At 33.9% G+C, this 20,352-nt stretch overlaps 1 protein-coding gene and 1 long non-coding RNA gene across 12 annotated transcripts in view; one reads left to right on the top strand and one right to left on the bottom strand.

The window, feature by feature from the left end:
• TAFA2 (TAFA chemokine like family member 2) overlaps positions 1 to 20,352 on the bottom strand; it is a 615,297-nt gene that overhangs the window by 228,924 nt on the left and 366,021 nt on the right. The gene's annotated exons all lie outside the window — the stretch shown is intronic.
• The window catches only part of LOC141515015 (uncharacterized), a 139,928-nt gene that overhangs the window by 34,961 nt on the left and 84,615 nt on the right, over positions 1 to 20,352 (top strand). For 2 of the 5 annotated variants that reach the window (XR_012476202.1, XR_012476201.1), the window contains exon 3: positions 16,412 to 16,480. The exons of 1 other annotated variant lie outside the window; for it this stretch is intronic. This is a non-coding gene — a long non-coding RNA (uncharacterized LOC141515015). 2 more of the 5 variants (XR_012476200.1, XR_012476204.1) reach the window with 2 other exon arrangements.

Here is a 20,352-nt window from a genome sequence, read left to right as displayed (position 1 = left end):
ATTGAATTTTTTCTTTTTTTTAAGCATCTGAAGACTTTTTTCACAGGAAAAACAGATGGTGTTTCTTTCTGTTTAGTTGTGGCTGAATTCTTATTGTGTTTGTTGCGTTGTTGTTGCTTTTTTAAAAACAGGTGCAACAACCATTTTCCCCTGCTACTGTATTAGCACATTTAATTGCTTAGTTCATAGGCAACCATCTCAACAATTCTGTAAGCAGATGGCAAACGTTATTTCAAAAAGGGAATGCAAGTATTTTTCAAGAACCATTTCAGAACAGTATGAGATCTGCCATTTCTTCAATGGGTATGGAAAACTCTGATGAACACTAATGGAAGTCATATATAGCATCTACAATGCATTTGCCTTTAATTACTTGACAGTTATCCAGATTTCGAGCAAGAATTCCTTGGGTATTATCTAACACTGTACTAGAAGGAGCCTTCTTCAAACTACTTTAGAACCATTAGCTAATTAAACTTTGTAACACTTCCTATGAACCAAGTAGGTAGAGACAGTATTAACTATCCTCATTTTACAGAGCACCCAAGGTGAGTCATTATTACAGTTAGAAATTAAGATGTAAGCTCCTGAATTCCAGGATTCTAACTCTATAAAGCATTTCTATATCCAGCACAGTTTTCTCTCATAGAAAAGACATCACCTATTCTTTAAAATAAATGTGAGTAGATACAGATAAAAAGTCAAATAAATAATATCTGATTATAGCATGATGCTTGAAATTTTGCAAAGTACTATCCATATGTTATCTCATTTGAACCCCAAAATATTGCTGTGAGGTAGACATTCTAAGTAATTTCATCCTCAACTTAAATATGAGGATAATGAGGTGAAGATAAATTAGGTGGCTTGTCAATGTTCATAGGACTAGAAAATAGAGGAGACAGTATTTCTGTCTAGATATTTTATATCTGTGATATTGAGGCAGCATAGTAGATAAGGTACTAAAGAAGTAAGGAAAACTGGATTAAAATCCTACCTGTCACAGGCATTGATAGCTGGGTGATCCTGGTAAAGTCACAACATTTGATGAACTTGTTTCCTCATCTATAAATTGACAATGATAATATCACCCACTTCACAGGATCATTGTGAGGATTCAATTAGATGATCTCTGCCAAGGGTTTACATACCTTAAAAACATGAGTGATCATCTACACTGTGCAAAACTGAAAACTTACTAGGACATTTCAAATCATTCTTCAATTTAGGGAAATCCAAGTCATGGGGAAAAGTTTTCTCATCCTCCCTAATTTCTTACCCTTTTGTGTGCACCCCCAAATGTTTTTATAGTTCCTTTGATTTAAAAAGAAATTCCTATAAGTGGACCTGTATTGTGAAAAAATTAAATTTTGAGGAAGAACCAAGAAGGTCTGTTGACAATGTTCATACAATATTATTCTTAAAATCTTTCAAATTGGAATGTGCATTATAATTTTACATTGACATTACTATTCATACTTCTTTGGTTTTCAAATTATTGTATATAAGAGGTGGAAGGAGCATCAAACCTCAGAGATAATCTTATTCAATTTTGTTTTTATAGCTAAGAAATCTGAGACACAGAGAACTGAAATTTGGCCAACATGAAACACTAACTATTCACCCACTGTCCCTATTTTATTGTTCTGAACTCTTCTTTAAAATTTTGGATAGCACTGTGAGTAGAATATTGGAATGGGAGTCAGAAAAGCATAAATTTATATTCAGCTTCTTATTCTTATACCTAGCTATATCACCAAACTTACTGCCTCTATGACCATTGGTAAGGCTATCTGTCTTAATTTCTTCATCTATAAAATGGGAATATTAATAACACCTACTTCCCAGAATGGAGAAAATGAGATCACATGTTTAAAATGTTCTGTAAAACTTAAAGCCTTATTTGCATGCTAATTAATATTATTATCATTATTAACATTTGTTTTGGCCAAATCACACCCACCATGTTGCCTTTCTCTTGACATTCAAGTCATATTCATTTTTTGCATTGTTTGAAGTCTCCTGAATCCCAAGTTCTGATGCCATATACAGGTAGAAGATTATTATTTAAAAGATAGGCCTTTGCTTTTTCAGAAACTTAGGGTTAATAATAACTTTGCTAGTATTTCCCCAAAACAATAGAGCCTACTCTATTCCTATTCAATATACAGACCCAATTCTGGGTCTCTATATTTCTGAATCCTATTTTTTTATTAACTAATTTTGACAATGACTGACCTACACTTTCATTTCTCAAACAATTTAATCAAGATTCTTCCACAGAGGGTTTCACCTCCCCTCTTTTGCTTTCATTTGTCCCACTTTATTTAGTCATCACTTCTTAGCATAATAATAGGACTCAACACCAATTTACGTAGTCCTTCACTCAACTGTTTTTCCTTCAAATGTGATAACTTGGTACTCTCGCATCCCTGTATTATAAAACCTCTCTAACCCATACTAATCTCAAATCATATCCTTCCCCCATCAAAGTCCACCAGACAGCTTGCCCACCCCCAGTAGACTGAGTACTGATCCATCACTACTGAACAATAATCAGAGGGCTTCATTAAAGCCTTATAATGGGAATCTTTTGAGCTAGCACTCAGCTATGTTCTGATGGTTTCTAAATCAGTTGTATTCAGATAGCCAAGGACTAGGCCTTAACATTCAAACTCAATAGAAGTAGGAATATTAATCATAGTAGCAACTCATACTTTTGAAAGTCCTTCCCAAAGGGTGATTACAACACATCAACAACTTTTAATTCTATGTTATTCTCGGCTATGTTCCTCTTCAAATCTTTCAAATAGAATGTTCTCAAATGTTAAATATTTTCTTCCAACATTTTATGAATATCAGTGTATCACTGCATCTTTATAAGTGATGTTCCTCTTTCTCAAAACATAACCACTCCCCTAGTCCTTGCAGATCATGTTTTTACTGAATAATATATATTTATACTATTTCTTACATTCAATTGTTTTTTCCCAAGGTTGGGTCTCTCCATTTTGTCTAGGCTAGAAATACAGGGGGTACTCATAGGTCTGCCTTCACCACTGATTGAACAGGAGATTTGACATGGTCCTTAGATAACCTGGTAGACCCCAGCTCCTGAGGAACATCTTATTAATGCTAAACTGAGAGAGGACATCCAATCAGTAAAGTCCACTGCGGCTCAGAACTCCTAATCTCAAAAGACACAAAGCTTCAGTCTCCCCATTACCTGAAATTGCAGGTATACCTGACAAAAGTCATTGATAATATAGGTTACAGACACCTTTTCTTTGGGTGGCCCAAACTTTTGAATGTGGTATCCTCAAACTTCTTATAGTCATTATTACCAGAAAAATATTAATATTAAATATTGGTCAGTTAATATCATATCTCACAATAAGACCCAAAATAACAAATACAAAAGGTCATATCATAAAGAAATTAGAGCAGAGTAGAATGAAATTCTAAAATTTTGATTGGGGAGAATTTTTAATTAAACAGGGAGTAGAGATAATCATGGAAGATAAAATAGACATGGAATTTTAAAACTTTCATTTAGGGAAGTCAACAATTATAATTAGAAGGGAAATAGCAAGTAAGTTTTTAAAAAGATAGAAAGAAACCCTTGTGGCAAATTTCTTACTTTCTGCCCTATAGCTAAGATAGAGAAGAAATTAATAGAAGTGTATAAGTACAAAAGCCATTCCTCATTAGTTAGATGATGAAAGGATATGGTCATGCAATTTCTAAATAAAGAAATACAAATTATCCACAACCATATAAAAATGATCCAAATCATTAATAATAATAAAAATCCAAATTAAAACAACTCTGAGGTTACAACACCCAACTATCTGATTAACAATGACAAAAGAGAAAAAATGGTTGTGGTTGGAGGGATTATGAGAGTTCAGGCACACTAATATGCAGTTGATAAAGCTGTGGAAATGATCCAACAATCCTAGATAGCAATCTGTAACAATACCCATAGAATCAGTAAACTGAGTATATATTCCCTTTGACCCAGTCATATCATTATAGGCATATAACTAAAGAGATTAAAGACAGAGGAAAAGGATTCATATGTACAAAAATACAGGATAAAGAACTGAAAAGAAAAGGAATATCCATAAATGGGAATGACTAAATAGATTGTGGCATTCAAATTGGAATATTTTTGAACCATAAAACGTTATGAATTTGATAGATTCAAAGAAACCTGAGAAAACTTGTTTGAAATGATACAAAGTGAAGTGAGCAGAACCAGGAGAACAATTTATACAACACATACAGTAATGTAAAGGAGTAAATCTTTGAAAGACTTCAGATACTCAGTTAATTCAATGACTTAAGTCTTCAGAAGAAATGATATGTTATCTTCCACTTCTTGGTAAAGAATATATTTCATTCACTTGATTTTCTTTTATGACGAACATTTATATAGCACTTTAAAAGCTTGCAAAATGTTTTACAAAAACTAGTTCATTTGATCTTAGTGCTATTATTAGTCCCACTTTACAGATGAGGAAATTGAGGCAAAGTGAAGTGAAATAACTTTCTTGGAAAGTGTCTAAGGCAAAAATTCAAGCTCAGGTTTTCCAGACATCAAGTCCAGATATCTATACTAGATAGTTAGGATGATCTCCTTTCATATCTGTGAATTATACTTAGGAAATCCTGTAGTGTTCTAGTGCTTGATGAAACTTGAATCACTAATAATGTAATTTGAAAGGCAGTTTAGGACACTAAACATGAGTCAGGAAGACCAAGGACCAAATCTCTCCTCAGATATTTACTAAGTGTGTGACTCTGAAACAAGTCACTTAACTGCTCTGTAGCTCAGTTTCCTGATCTTATAGATGAGATAGATATCTTTTGGTTCTAAATGTATGATTCCATGAGCTGCAACCATTAAGTTTGTAAAGTATTCTAAAGCCCTAGCTCCTTGCAGAGGTATAATATATAGCTCTCTGGGACTTGGGTTTGAATTCTGCATCAGACACTTACTACCTTTGTAATCATAGACAATATTCTATGAAACCAAGGACAGTCCCCTCAGTGCTCCCCAGAAACTCTCTAAGACTTTCAAGTGGCAGATAAGTTAATAGCTTAAGAATTTCTTCACTAGGACTTCCACACTTTAATAAATCACAGGTCCAAATAAATAGACAAAAACCAGATAAATCATTTAACTTATCAGAGACACAATTCCCTAGTTTTTATAATGATATTTCTTAAATTATATCATTAAATTTTATAATGAATATAAAAATGCTTATAACTAGATTATAAAATTAAATATTTAAATGATACCTAATTTTACCTCACTGGATTACTTCAAGAGAAGTCCTTTGCAAACCTGAAAGTATTATATAAATTACTCATCCACAAAAAGGTAGCTGGAAGTTCAATTAATTTGTTCAGAAGTTCCCTCCAGGGATGCAGATTGCAATCATCCAGTGCCTGTCTATATTACACAGTTCTCATCCAAGAACTCCCAAAAGTTCACTACAACAGTTCATTCAACAATCTGGAGACCTTCCTCACTTTCTGCTGACATTTTAAGTATATCAGAAAAGCTCTCTGGCTATTCATCTGTCATCCCTTTTTCTCACCACATGACCAACCTATCATTTCTTTCTTCAATATATTTCTCCTGTTCTTCTACAAAATTAGACCTTGGTGTTAATCTTGCAATGTACTCACTTATTCTACAAAAATGACTTTCTATTGACCTCTTTGGAGTACTCATGTCTCATTATTAGAAAATTGTATTTCATGTTAAACCACCATATAATAATAGTATAATATTGATAGTAAAAAGATAACTCTTTGTTTTTATAGGAAGCTTGGTTTCATGAAAGGAGTTTTGCAAATTTACAAAAACCATCCCACCCAATCTCCATTTATTCAGCTATGAATCCAACTTGTCTACTCTACTGACCTATTGAAGTTATACATACTGATTAATAAACTGATCTCATACCAAATTTTTGGCAGTCTTGGTTCCCATCCACAACTGTTCATTCCTTTGTGAGGAAATGTAACTTAAAATCTTCCATCATCCCTCTCCATAATGTTCTGTGAGTATATTCTATACCAATGTGTTGTTATTGGATGCCATTCCTCTCCTTTTGGCACACAGATAATTGCTGAAAGAAATAATTTCTCGACTTTTTTGATCTCTTCCATTTGGTTTACAAATTCATTTGTAGCCTTACAAAAGTAACAGATTCTATAGGAAAGAATGATAAAGTCAATGTGCTTTCCTTTTTACAACATACTTACCATTTTTTATCAAGAGTTTGCTTTTCTAGGTCATTTTGGAGTTGCTATCATTTCATGTCATTTCTTCTCATCTTTAGACTTATTCTTTCTTCTAATTCAAAATAAATGTTTCTAATGGATAGTTTGACTATACACACACATATCAAAAAAAGTCAACTCAGAAATTTACAGTGTTTTTTTTTCCCATTAGGTTAAACTATTTCCTCAATTGACTTGAAAGTTGATCAGGGTATAGCTAGGAATAAGTATAGACAATATAGATGGGCGTCTATAGTCAACCTACAAAGTGAAAAACACATTAATGTTATTTTAATGTAAATTAAAATTTTAATATAAGCATATTTTAGCTATTTATTTCATCATTCATTTATACACTTATCATTTATTACTCCATGTATTCACTGACCCTAGATAAAAGGTACAAATAATGGGGAAAGATCCATACATTAATGTCAACGGGTACTCTCCTAGAACTGCCTTTAAGGATTCAGGGTTGGGACAGCTAGGTTGCCCAGTGGATAGAGCACCAGCATTAGAGTCAGAAGGACCTGAGTTCAAATTTGATCTCAAACACTTAATAATTCCCTAGCTGTGTAACCTTGGGGAAGTCACTTGACCTCATTGCCTAGCCAAAACAAAACACAGGGTCACTTTCACACCAAGATGAAGGGTTAAAGAAAGACATAAGTGGAGAAACAATGCATTATTGCACAACCAAATTTACTGTAAAGAAATACCTTAAATGTTATGAGGGGCCTAACTTGCTCCATTTCCTCTGTAGTGTAGAGGGGAAAAAATACTTCAAAAAGCAGAAAATTTATATTTCTTTGATAAACACTTCAACTTAATACAGTCATCCACTATCCATTTAGTAAGCTGGTCTTGTACTATGAAACAAAGTAGGTCAATTTTTTTTTTCAGGCAGGATTGCACCTCTTGCTATCAGTCTGAATAGAATATATTCAGGACACTTTTACATATTACATCAAAAAGCAATGACACAGAACCCTTGTCCTTTCAATCTGTGATAATGGCAAGATGCTGGAAATTGAATTTAAAGTTGAATCAACTCCTTGAACCACTCAAAGCATTGTGGATAGAAGCATCCTTTCAGTTCAGAATGCGACAAGCAACAAATAAGCATGATGTTACAGGGGAGGAAAGCTGGGAGAGACATAGGAAAGATGATGGATTGAGATATCTATGGAAAACAAAAGTAGAAGTCATTCAGTCATGATTTTCAGAGCACCCACTGTTGCTCAACGTAGCCCAGATTGAGTAAGTATATAAAAGGCATAGTTCCTGCTTCAAAGACTTTGAAATCCAAAGGGAGAGAGATAGAAGATGAATATACAAAGACAAGCATGCAAACCACACACAAAGAAACTGGAATCTCAGCATTAGGCTGTAGAATTGCCTTACCAGTGAGGATGCATTTTGTTTTGAGCTCTTCAGAAAAAAAAAACCCATTGGATTACATTCACTACACCAACCTTATAATAAATACTGTTATCTAGCAAATTCCATTCTAATAGTATTACAATACATACAACAAACCATGGCTATTGAAGAATACATAGGTCTAAGTCCTCAATAGTCCCAAAAGGGAAGATTAGAAGGATAGCATAAGAAAATAGAGATTCTTAACCTAATAGTCTAAGGATGAATTCCAGAGGATTCATGAACTTGAGGGGGGAAAACATTGCATCTTTATTTTCAGGAAACTGTAAATAAGAAATTGAAGTCAGCAATTCTTCAAAAAATAAATGGAGGAAATATTTTTGAAGAATTGCTGACTTTAATTTCTTATTTAAATATAGTGATTTTCAAATGAATAAACCATAAAGCTTAGCTGCAAATATTTTATATAACTAAATATGAATATTTCTACCCTATCATAAAAATGTTTTTAAAAATAAACATAATATTTTTTAAAATTGTAATCATAGATTTAAAAATTTTATCCTGAGAGGAGTTCTATATGCTTCACCAAACTTCCAGTGAAGTACACGATACAAAAAACTGTTGAGATTCAATTGTAGAAGGTTATTCCTTTCTCTTAATTAGAGAAAGAAGTCAATTATAACTATACAAGAAAGGTTTTAGAGGTACAGTAATTCTTAAGCATAGTTTTGTCAGAGAAGAGTAAGGATATGATTCCACTTAATGTTGAGCATTAGTTGCACAAAAACATGATGTTAGGAGAAAAACATTACAGAGAATAATTAGTGCCATAAAGAGGATGTTACAAATTCAGAAGTTACTGTGGATAGAGGGGTAGAGATAGTAGATCAGGCTGGATAGGAGAGAGAATTGTGAAGCTAGGGGCTGAAAAGACCCTTCACAAGAGAGAGGGGGGCCAAGTAACAGGCAATGAAAAGGGCAGAAATGGACTCACCTGAATGACTAAAAGATGAATAAATAGCATTACACTACATTTTTCCAACACTGTGGTGGAAAATAATACTAAGTTTGCAAAAGGATGAATGTTGTAAAACTATCTTTACATGCAAAAATGGAAAAAATAAAATAAAAGCTTTGTTGAAACTAGTACTTTTATACCACTTGTAGGCTTGTAGAGACTTTGACAAATATTATTTCATTTTAGCCCTACACCAAAGTTGGAAGATTATTTACAGAGATTAGAAAGATAAATTTTTGCTACTGTTTTTTCATCACTTTATTGTGATAGTAAAATTCTTAATAGAAATAAAACATTATGTTATTTTTAAGATGGTGCTGTTATTATCCTCATTTTACAGATATGGAAACCATGACAGGTAAATATTAAGTAACTTGACTAGAGTCATGTAGCAATAAGCATCTAAGAGCAGATTTGAACTCAGAATTTTCTGACTCCAGGTCCAGCATGCTATTCATTGGTCTCTATATAAGAGGCCTATATCTAAGAGGCATAAGTCTGATAATTCTATTAATGCCATATTAAGTAGATATATAGAACTGGAAAAAAGGCAGAACTTGCTTTTGTATTTATGCAAATATATCTCCTTTGCATAGAACATAACTTAGTGACCTGAAGTGTTTATCAGTAAATAAACAGTTATTAAGCATATTCTATGGGTCAGATATTATGCAGTGCCATATACTGGGAATATAAAAAAGAGGTTAATAAGGACTTTCCCTCAAGAAGCTTACAATCTAATGTTGTTTCCCCATTAAACATGCTAGATAGATGGATAGATAGATATAGATATGTGATAGATATATGATAAAGAGGAATAATTAAGAGAGGAAAAGTGCTAGAATTGAGGGATTGGAAAGGGCTTCCTGTAGAAGTTTAGATCTTGTTTGGGACTAAAAGGAAATGTGTTGTATGCCTATCATTTTCCTGTGGTATGAACCAAAGATATAGGGAATTCTTAGTAAGTGAAGAAATTCCCTCTAACTATGCAGATTGGAATTCATTCTGTACTTATTTGTCTTAGAAGCATTGAAAAGATCTGTGACTTGTCCACAGTCATATGATCAGTATGTGCTAAAAAAGTCTCACAATTGATATGTACCAATCAGAGATTACAATATGTGTAGATTTAATATGTGTAGAATAAAATCCTTATTTATGTTATTTTATTTAATTTACTGACTGAGATATCCTATTCCAGACTCAAATGCTTTTTTTCATATAGCTTTCCTTATTTCCCTTTCTCTCCTCCCTCTGAAATGATCTGCTCCAGCTCATAATGCTTCATCCTGCTCTTTCAAATTAGTATATTTTACAAGGATTAATTGTGTCCACTATGAACCAGTAGCTCTGCTAGACAAAAATGATGCCAGTAATTGCCTTCAAGGTGATTCCGTACTACTGGAGGAAATAACAGAGATAACAAAATACAAAATGTATGTCAAGGAAACGTGAAGTAATTTCAAGAACAGAAAATTGAAAGGTTCAGATTAAACTTCATGTAGGAAGTGACACTAGGAATGAGCCTTGAATGGACTTAGGTATCCCTAGATGTAAAATAATATTTGTCCTTCAGTTCTGAAGATATCAGGGAGGTGATGCCATGATAAACATGTGAACTGGATTTGAGTGAGGGAATGCTATGCTAAGTCACCAGTCTCACTTTCTCCTCCAGAGTCATCTGGGTCCAATGGCCAGATATGAATCAGGATGACTGGAGATGGCCCTGGATGCAAGGCAATTGGAATTAAGTGATTTGTCCAAGGTCACACAACTAGTAAGAGTCAAATGTCTGAGTTTGAATTCAAACTCCTATCCTCCTGACTCCAAGTCCAGTGCTCTATCCACTGTGCCACCAAAAAGGAGAAGGAAAAGCACTCCAGGAGAACAGCCTATGCAAAGGTACAGGAGAAGATGCAAGGTTGTGTCCATGGATCAGCAAAGAAACTCCTTGAACTGGAATGTTGTTTGTCCATTCTCTATGACAGCAGAGAGGTGATGCCATGACATGCATGTAAATTAGATGTTGAGTATGACTGTAAAGAATATTTATTGCTTCAATCTTTTATGGAATATGTCTATTTGGGATGACTTAGATATATGAAGATAGGTGTGAAAAAAAAAGGAAGGTTTATTGGATGGCATGAGAATCCATCACAGGTACTAGGAGAAATAAATGGAATTAACTGTGAGAAATAAGTAAGGAGGAAGCAATTAGTGGAAGACTTTGAAGTCCAAAAATAGGGATTTAAATTTGATGGGGGAAAGAGGTAATAAAAACCAGCATTCTGAAAAAGTAATGAAATTATTAAAATAATGTTCAAGAAAGAGGAGTCTAACTTTTGAGAAAATAGACTAGAGCAGAAATTCTTAGTTTTTTTTCGGTCATGGACTGCTTTGATAGTCTGGTGAAGTCTATGGGGATCCCAGACAAATCTTTTAAATAACTGAAGGAAATTCTTAGTGGAAACAAAGATGTAACTGTTCCCCATCCAAGTTCATGGACCCCTTGAAATCTATCTCTGGACCTTAGGTTAAGAGCCCCTGATTGGGAGCAGCTAGGTAGATAGAGCACCAGCACTGGTGTTCAAACTTGACCTCAGACACATGATACTTACTACGTGTGTGACCTTGGACAAGTCACTTAACTCCATTGCCTTACAAAAGACAAAACAATAAAAGAGCTCCTAATTAGACAGCGAAAGAAGCAAGAAGCAGGGAAGCCAACAAGAAATAAAAATAATAGCTTTCTTAAAATAAGCATTCAGTGTCCCATGTTCCCTCCACTGTCTCTATACCACAAATCCATCTGCAATTGTTTCAACTCTCACCATATGTCAGAGATAGAAGATACTGGAAAGGGGGAAGATATGTGCCCGAGGCATATATTTTTTTAGTCACCCAGCTATTAGTTATTCCTTAAGCCTTCCCCCAGGCATTTTTAAGGATCTCCAAAACTAGCTTCAGGGCTGTTATTGGCTATTATAAATTACTCTGGGGGAGCTTGGAACAAGAGAATAGAGTTATGAGTAAAAGTCATTTGAAGATAAAAGGATTTATTGTATTAGGCAATGCAGTGATCCAGGAAGAATGGAAAGAGTTACAAGAATGAATTTACAGGAAGAGAACGATCCAATGATTGGTATGGAGAGAGAGCTCTAGAAAGAAGAGAGCTAACCAAATATGAGTCTAACAAGCCAGAGGGACTAAGGAAGGGTGAGGTCTGGTGTCTTCATTTCCTTCTCCTGTACCCAATCCATATGCCAGTATATATATATGGGCTGTAATGAGGATTGTATCTATTTGGCTCCATATTAGATTAGGTCTATCTACTCTGTTTAAAGAAGAGATTAAATAATCGACATAAGGACAGTAAGTGACATAAGGACTGAAGCTTTTCCAATTTAGCACAACTCATCTTATCATATTCCATATACATCTTACCTGTTACCACTGAAGAAACAGCCAGATGACACATTGGACCTGGAATCAGGAAGACCTGAGTTCAAATTCAATCTCAGAAACTTACTAACTGGATAAATCACTTAATTTTGTTTTCCTTGATTTCATGGTCTGTAAAAATAGCACCTGTTTCCCAGGGTTGTTGTGAATATCAAAAGATAATAATTGTATGTGCTTAGCCTGGGACATAATAGGTGCTATTTGAATGGTGGGGTGGCAGTGAGGGTGATGATGATGATGATGATGATGACTGATGACAGATCATGAATTTAGAACCTGAAGGGACCCTAGAGGTCATCTATAGCCAATCCTTTCATTTTCCAGTTGAAAAATTAAAAGCAAGAGATATTACAGCTGGAAGAATTTGAACCCAAGTATTTCTGACAGCACCTATAACCTCATGCTAGCCCTCCTAAAAGCCTATATTTACATAACTGCTACTATGAGGAGCTAAGTGTTCAATAAATGTTTTTAATCGATAAAAATACTAATTATTAACAACAGCACTGAATTTTTTTGCATTTTTAATGCATCACTGCATCACTGCATTTTTAAAATTTTAATTCTAAATTTAAAGTCATGAGAATTGAGTTAAAATCCCTAAATTGCTTTTTAGTGCCTGTACTTTTCCTTTTCCTTATCTTTAAAATAAGAGTCAGCCCACATGACCTCTAAATTCCAACTTGAAAACTATGATCCTATGAATATTTGATTTTAGAAGACTGATTATTGATAAATTTATAACATAAAATATATTTCTTTTGCAAAACCTTTTCAATTTAATGTAATAAAAATTATCTATTTTTCATTTTTACTATATTAAATTGAAAGGTTTTTAAACAAACAAAACCAATACAACCAAGATAAGAAGAAAAGCAGAAAGCTGGGAAAAGATAAAGGACTTATTTCCAAAATTTAGATAGAACTGACTCAAATTTATAAAAAATACAAGTCATTACTCAATTGGTAAATGGTGAAAGGATATGAACAGGTATCTTTCAGATAAAGAAATTAAAGTTATCTATAGTTACATTACAAAATGCTCTACATCATTATTGATTAGAGAAATGCAAATTAAAACAATTCTGAAGTACCACCTCACATCCATGGATTGGTCAATATGATTAATAAAAAGGAAAATGATCAATATTGGAGAGGATGTGATAAAACTGGGACATTAATTCATTGTTGGTAGAGTTGAGAACAAATACAACAATTATGGAGAACAATTCGAAACTATGCCCAAAGGTCAGTAAAATTGTGCACTCTTTGATCCAGCAATCTCAAAAAGATCACTAGAAAGGGTTAAAAAGCCCACAAGAACTAAAATGTTTATAACATCTCTTTTTTTGTAGTGGCAAAGATTTGGAAATTGAGGGGATGCCCATCAATTGGGAAATGGCTGAACAAACTGTGGTACAGGAATGTGATGAAGTAATATTATTGTTCTGTAAGAAATCATGAGTGGGGAGCAGCTAGGTGGTGCCGTGGACAGAGCTCCAGCTCTGGAATCAGAAGGACCTGAGTTCAAATCTGACCTCAGACACTTAATAATTATCTAGCTGTGTGACCTTGAGCAAGTCACTCTTAACCCTATTACCTTGAAAAAGATAAAGAAAGAAAAGAAAAGAAAAGAAAAGAAAAGAAAAGAAAAGAAAAGGAAAGAAAAGGAAAGAAAAGAAAAGAAAAGGAAAGGAAAGAAAAGAAAAGAAAAGAAAAGAAAAGAAAAGAAAAGAAAAGAAAAGAAAAGAAAAGAAAAGAAAAGAAAAGAAAAGAAAAGAAAAGAAAAAAGAAATCATGAGTGGGTGGAGTTCAAAAAAGTCTGAAAAGTCTTAGTTGAACTCGAATGAACTGATGGATGAACTGAATGAAGTGAGCAAAACCAGAACATTAACAGCAACATTGTGGGATGATCAACAATGAAGGATTTGCTCATCTCAGCTGGAGCCAATTCTAAAAGACTTGTGATGAAAAATACCATCCACATCTAGAGAAGGAACTGGGAAGTCTGAAATCTGAAATGCAGATCAATATAATTATTTTCATTTTTTAATTTGTTTTATGTTTTATGAGTTTGTCTCCTGATTCTTCTTTCACAACAAGATTTTATGGAAATATTTTAACATAATTGTGCATGTATAACCTGTATTATTAGATTGTTCTCTGTCAGGAAGAGGGGGGGAAGAGAGGAAGGAAGAAAAATGTGAAACTCGGAACCTTACAAAAAATGGTTGTTCAAAACTATCTTTGCAAGTAGTTGAAAAAAATAAATTAATTTTTAAATAAATGTTGAAAACTATTTTTACACATAATTGGAAAAAATAAAATACTATTAATTGGAAACAAAAATATATATTTCTTTCAAACCTTCAAGTCTTATCTGTGAAACTTGATATTAAAGAGCCCCTAATAAAAATTAATAATAAACTAGTGGTTTTTAGTATTTAATGGTAGTTGGGATTGCATGGGACAGTTGAAAAAAAGTTATTGCCACAAAGAAGTTTTGAAAAATCAATTGGGTAGCAGCAATTGAGCTGACAAAGAGTATATTATATTACAAGTGCCTACGGGAGCATGGTAAACAGAATGCTGGTCCTAGAATCAGGCAAATTCCTCTTCCTGAGTTCAAATCTGGCCTTATACTGTTTACTAGCTATGTGACCTTAGGACTAAGTTATTGACTCTATTTGCCTCAGTTTCCTAGAGAGCTGGAATAGGAGTTGGAAGAAGGCCATACATTGCTTTCCCTCTCCCCATGATGCTCAGCAATTGGCACTTCTTTAGAAAGCAATGAAATGAAGGCATACTACCAGCAACATTTAAATGCTGCAGACACTCTATAATTAAAATCCTCCTTCAATGTCTTCCTTTGACAAATAAAGGCATGCCCAGAGAAATCAAGTGACTTGCCCAAGGTCACAAGACTACAATCGTAGAAATAAGGGACATATTTAAGTCCAAGTGTTCTTTCTACCAAACCAAAAGGAAACTCTTTCAAATACAAAATCATTGCTCTAACCTATATTGCTAGAGGCAACTCATCTCTCTTGATCTCATTTTCTGAATCTGTAAAATGAATGAACCCAAGCTACCTTATAACTCCAATCTATGTCTTATGAATTCAGAAGTCAGAAATACACATGCAATTCTCTCAAAAAATGTCATTCGTCTTCATTCATCCAATTAGATAATTAAACTAAATGCCTAAGCATCATTGGGGGTTGTTGATTTATGAGGTATGTCCTTGCCTTTTGCTACTTATGTTTTCAATGGAATTAAGACTTAACACTTGAAAAACATTCAAACAGAACTGCAACACCTTGTTTAATTAAGTGCCAAGATAATTAAAGGAGACAATAAATGTTTTAAGAGTTCAAGAAAGATCAAAGAAAGTGATGTTGATCGGGGAAGGCTGTGGGAAGAAAGTGAATGATTCCTTGAAGAAAATAAGATTTGGATTAACAAAGAAGAAGAAAGAAAGGATTCTGGGAATAGCAACTATATGAGCCAAGATGCAGATATAGGGCATTCAATATTAATTTTATCAACAAACATTTATTAAGAAATCATTTTGAAAGTGTATTAGATTAATTTATTTCCAATCTTCCCACTTAGAGAGCCAAATAGAGTATAAGTTAAATATGAGATAAAACATGTCTTATTTTAAAATTATATATTCGTTTGTGATTTAGGGGTTTCCTCCAGTAATTTTAAATAATTTACCTGAATATACTATTTGGTTAAGACTGCATTTCCATTTGTTTTGAAATTTGAGGAACTAAAAAGCTAGTGAAAAATTCTGCTGATTCTCTGGATGTGAGAATTCCACAGACTAATAGATACTGCAACTATTATGGAGAATGAACTAGAGACTTCTCTCCTTTTCACAGTTTGATGATGGACTGGATGTCTCACAGAAAGGAATGGGTCAGAACTCTGAGCTTATGAGCCTAGACTACCAGGTTACATCTTCTCCCAATGCTAATTGAAAAGCTATGATGATGTGTCTTATTTCTTCAAATGGAGTGGACCTGTAGGCAGGGGGAAATAAGAGGATTAGAATGCTACTGGAACAGAGAATAAAGTATGGGTAACCAAATCTGAACAAGACAATGGAAGGAATTTTGTTGTCATTGCAGTTCGATCATTTTATTATATCTAACTCTTCATGATCCAATTTGGGGCTTTCTCAGCAAAGAAATTTGAGTGGTTTTCCATTTCTTTCTCCAATTCATTTTACAGATGAGGAAACTGAGGAAATAAAATTAAGTGATTTGCCCAGGAAGACTGGCCAATGGAGTAATATAGCAGGTAAATTCTGTAAATTTCTATACCGGGAGTTGAATTTTGGATAAACAGATTTCTTTGAAAAGTTTGGTAAAAATAATGTAAGAGAAGGATGAAGGCAAGAAAGAGGATGGTTTCTGCATCCGAGAACAATGAGAATGAATGCAAGGGGATTTTTTTTTTGTCATCATAGATTCAATAGTTTGAGAAAATTAGAATTGCAATGGACAGCTAATATTAAAGACATAATTAGAGGGAGTAATCAGAAATGGGAGGGAAAGGATTGAGAAAGAATCTTTAGAAAGGAGATTTACCAATGAATAAATTGATTGAGTAGAAAGAAAAATAAGTTATTGCCACGAAGAAGTTTTGAAAAACCAATTGGGTAGCAGCAATTGACCTGACAAAGGGTATATTATATTACAAGTGCCTACGGGAGCATGGTAAACAGAATGCTGGTCCTAGAATCAGGCAAATTCTTCTTCCAGAGTTCAAATCTGGCCTCATACAATTTACTAGCTATGTGACCTTAGTCCAGTCATGGACTCTGTCTGCCTCAGTTTCCTCTTCTGTGAAATGAGCTGGAAAAGAAAAATGACAAACCACTCCAGTATCTCTGCCAAAAAATCCCAAATGGGTTCACAAAGAGTCCAAAGGGACCAGAAATGACTGAACAATAACACAAAGCTATAATAGGGAACAATTTAAATTGTGACAATGAGATCGTAACTCATCAAGAATCATGTTTAGGAGGCAGAGGTCAAGATCGGATTTCCATAAACCTTACACAATAACTCAAGAGCACAACTTTATTACCTACATTTTTGAGATGATTATTTCCTAAACTACACAAATTCTTCTTTACTCACCGTCAGTAGATTAAACTATATTTATTTTCATACCTCTTTCTGATATGTACAAAGTGCTAGTAAATAAGGTGCCAAAGTTGTTTTATTTCATTGTTGGAAAAAGACAATAGAATAGAGCAAATAGATAAAGATAAGTTATTTTGAGGCTAGATGGCCCAGTGGATAGAGCACCAGCCCTGGAGTCAGAAGAACTTGAGTTCAAATGCAACCTCAGATACTTAATTACCTAGCTGTGTGGCCTTAGGCAAACCACATAACTCCATTTGCCTTGCAAAAGCCTTAAAAAAGAGAGAAAAGTTGTTTGTTTTTCAATAGTAGCATAAAAGAAGACTTGATCTTCCTCTTTGCAAATATATAGTAAATTATTCTATATGTCAAAGATAGATCAAGGACACAGTTAAGGAAATAGCCTGGATCAGTTAATTTTGTTCAGCAGGTTATGTGTAAATCGAAATTATCTAGGTTACTATAGTTATCCCAAACCTTGCTATGTCAAGAATCTTTAACACGACGACTTGCATGGTGTTGAAGAACTAGGAAGGAAATCATCACCACAAAATGGTATACACATTAATAAAGATATGTTGCAAATCCACCAACAGTCCAATTTCCTTGAAAAGCATTTGATTCAATTAGGTTAACATAAGTCCCCATAACAAAAACCTGATCCATCATTTTACAGTCTGGATAGTAACAGAGTATCATGTATCTGGGAAAGACTTCTCATTACAGTATTTAAAAACTCTGTAATAAAAATACTGTCACCAAGAAAAGAAAAATGAAAAAAAAAAAAAAAGAAACCTGAACTTGCATTATATTATTGAAAGCTAATGATGCCCTGTTAAGTAGATCAGTCATTATGTTAACTACATTATTGACAATTAGGGCAGAGACAGTCTCACAAAAAAGACTAAAACAATGGGAGAAAAAGAAATGTAACCTATTTTTACTTGAAGATGAGCAACTCAGTCTTTTAAGTCTTTGTGCAATTAATAAAAAAAAATCATATTCTGCTCACTACTCCATCTAAAGTTTTGAAGAAGGAAAAGGGTTAGGGGTGGTAGGAGAAAGGGACTGCAGGATGTCTTCAAGTTCTCAGATATAGCCTAATTATCAAAATTATTATGTCATTAACCATCAGAAAGAAGACCTCTTATTTTCCAGTTAAACAGATTGTAAAAACAATGATTTGGTTTAATTGTAAATAAGATGGTTCTGGGAAAAAAATGCATATTGTCCTTCAAATGCCAAAGAATGGATGACTTCATTAAAAAGTATTTGAAGATATGATTTTAAACATTTATTTAATCTTTACCTTTTACATAAATATCTTTCATTGGAAGGGTGTGTTTTTTTAAAAGCATAGTTTAAAACAGATTTTTTAAAGTATAATTAGATGCTCTGTCAGATGGGAAGACAAATTAAAAGTGCAATTCACACTGTTATAGCAGCCTTGCCACCAAGGAGCTACTAATCTCCTGCACAATGCTCACAGCAGAATGTACTTCAGTCTCTATAGGGCACGTGATTATAGACTTGCAGGGAAACTGGGATTTCAATTATTCATCAATGCAGGTTTCTTTTTGCTAAAGAATCATTGTGCTACATAAATGGGAAGGGGAAGAGGGAAATGCTCATTCTTGGCCTTTTGCAAATTAACTGTTTGGTAAAAGCCCCAGTTGGTACCAGTTGGTGCTAGTGGCAGTTAGACCTCTGTCATCAAAGTGACAGCTGTATAGGACAAATGTTAAAAGGGGAGCAGTCACACACCCAATTAAATTTGTAGGATGGATTAGCTGTTGTCAATGAAAGTCACTAGGCCCGAGACAGAAGGAAAATTTGCTAAATTATTCCCAGGACTTTTATTTCAAAGGTAAGTGCAATCATGACTGTTGCCAATCCTCATCAAGCTCCTATATTGGAAATTTTGCCAAATAATTTCATTAGGGAATAGTCTTTACTTTGGTAACAAAGTTATCTAACTATTAAGTGGAAACTTCCATTTAGCCTTTCTCTGTTCATTGATGGTTTCTCTCCAAAAGCAGGTAATAAGCTCCATAAATGCAGAAACTACTTTTTTCCCCTTTTGTCTTTGTATTCTCCTTCCCTTCCCCCCCACCCCTCCATATCTGACAAAGAAGCTTGCAACACTGTAGGTCCTCAATAATAAATTCTTCTTGAATTAGATTGAAATGCGTTATTGAAATAAATAAGTAATCTGCCAAGGTAATTTCTAAGACCTTTGTCTTTTTGTTTTTCCCCTTTTGTTCCTGCTAAGTGCTACCAGTTAATATAATATGAATATGCTGGATATCTGAGCTAAAACAAAACAGGCATCTTCTCCTGGAGACAGCAGTATTGCTGTTTATTATGAAGTCTGCTCAACTGGTCATGGTATAATTCCATAACTATCATTGCTAAAGGTCTATTCCTCTTTTCATTAAATCCTTCTATTTTTAACAATTTAAAATGTAGTCTGACTTTGACTAACAACATTTCACAGCTTGCAAATGACTTTGAAAATGTAAATTACGATTGCAATATTAAACTGTGCCATTCCATAAAAAAAGCCCCACAAGAATGGATTACCCTATTGCATCCAAATATCCAAATCAGCTTCTATTTTAAAACAAATTTGGTAAGCATTTTTTATCCATTCATTATTTTTAAATATCAAGTTTACAATTTAAAGTGTAATTATTAAGCAATGAAAATAGCCAATAATCCAAAAGACAATGAAATGTTGCTAACAATGGCATGCTCAGAAATTGGCACCAATTGAATTCGATTCAGTTCAACAAGTCTTTATTAAGCATTTACTATGCTATGTGCTTAACATATAAAGACAAAAATGAAAGAATTGCTGCCCTCAGAGAGCTCACATTCTACCAAAGGGAGTAGAGAGAAGAATGAATAGAGAAATGGAAATATAGATGGATAAGACAGGTAATAGATATAAGTGAGAGAGAAGAGAGAGACAGAGACAGGCAGAAACAGAGAAACAGGCAGGAAGTGTGTGAGAGAGAG

The sequence above is a fragment of the Macrotis lagotis genome, chromosome 2, assembly GCF_037893015.1.
Source record: "Macrotis lagotis isolate mMagLag1 chromosome 2, bilby.v1.9.chrom.fasta, whole genome shotgun sequence".
In the NCBI taxonomy this organism is placed as follows: Eukaryota; Metazoa; Chordata; class Mammalia; order Peramelemorphia; family Peramelidae; genus Macrotis; species Macrotis lagotis.
Note: the sequence above shows the minus strand (reverse complement) of the source record. Positions and strands in the feature narration are given on the sequence as shown.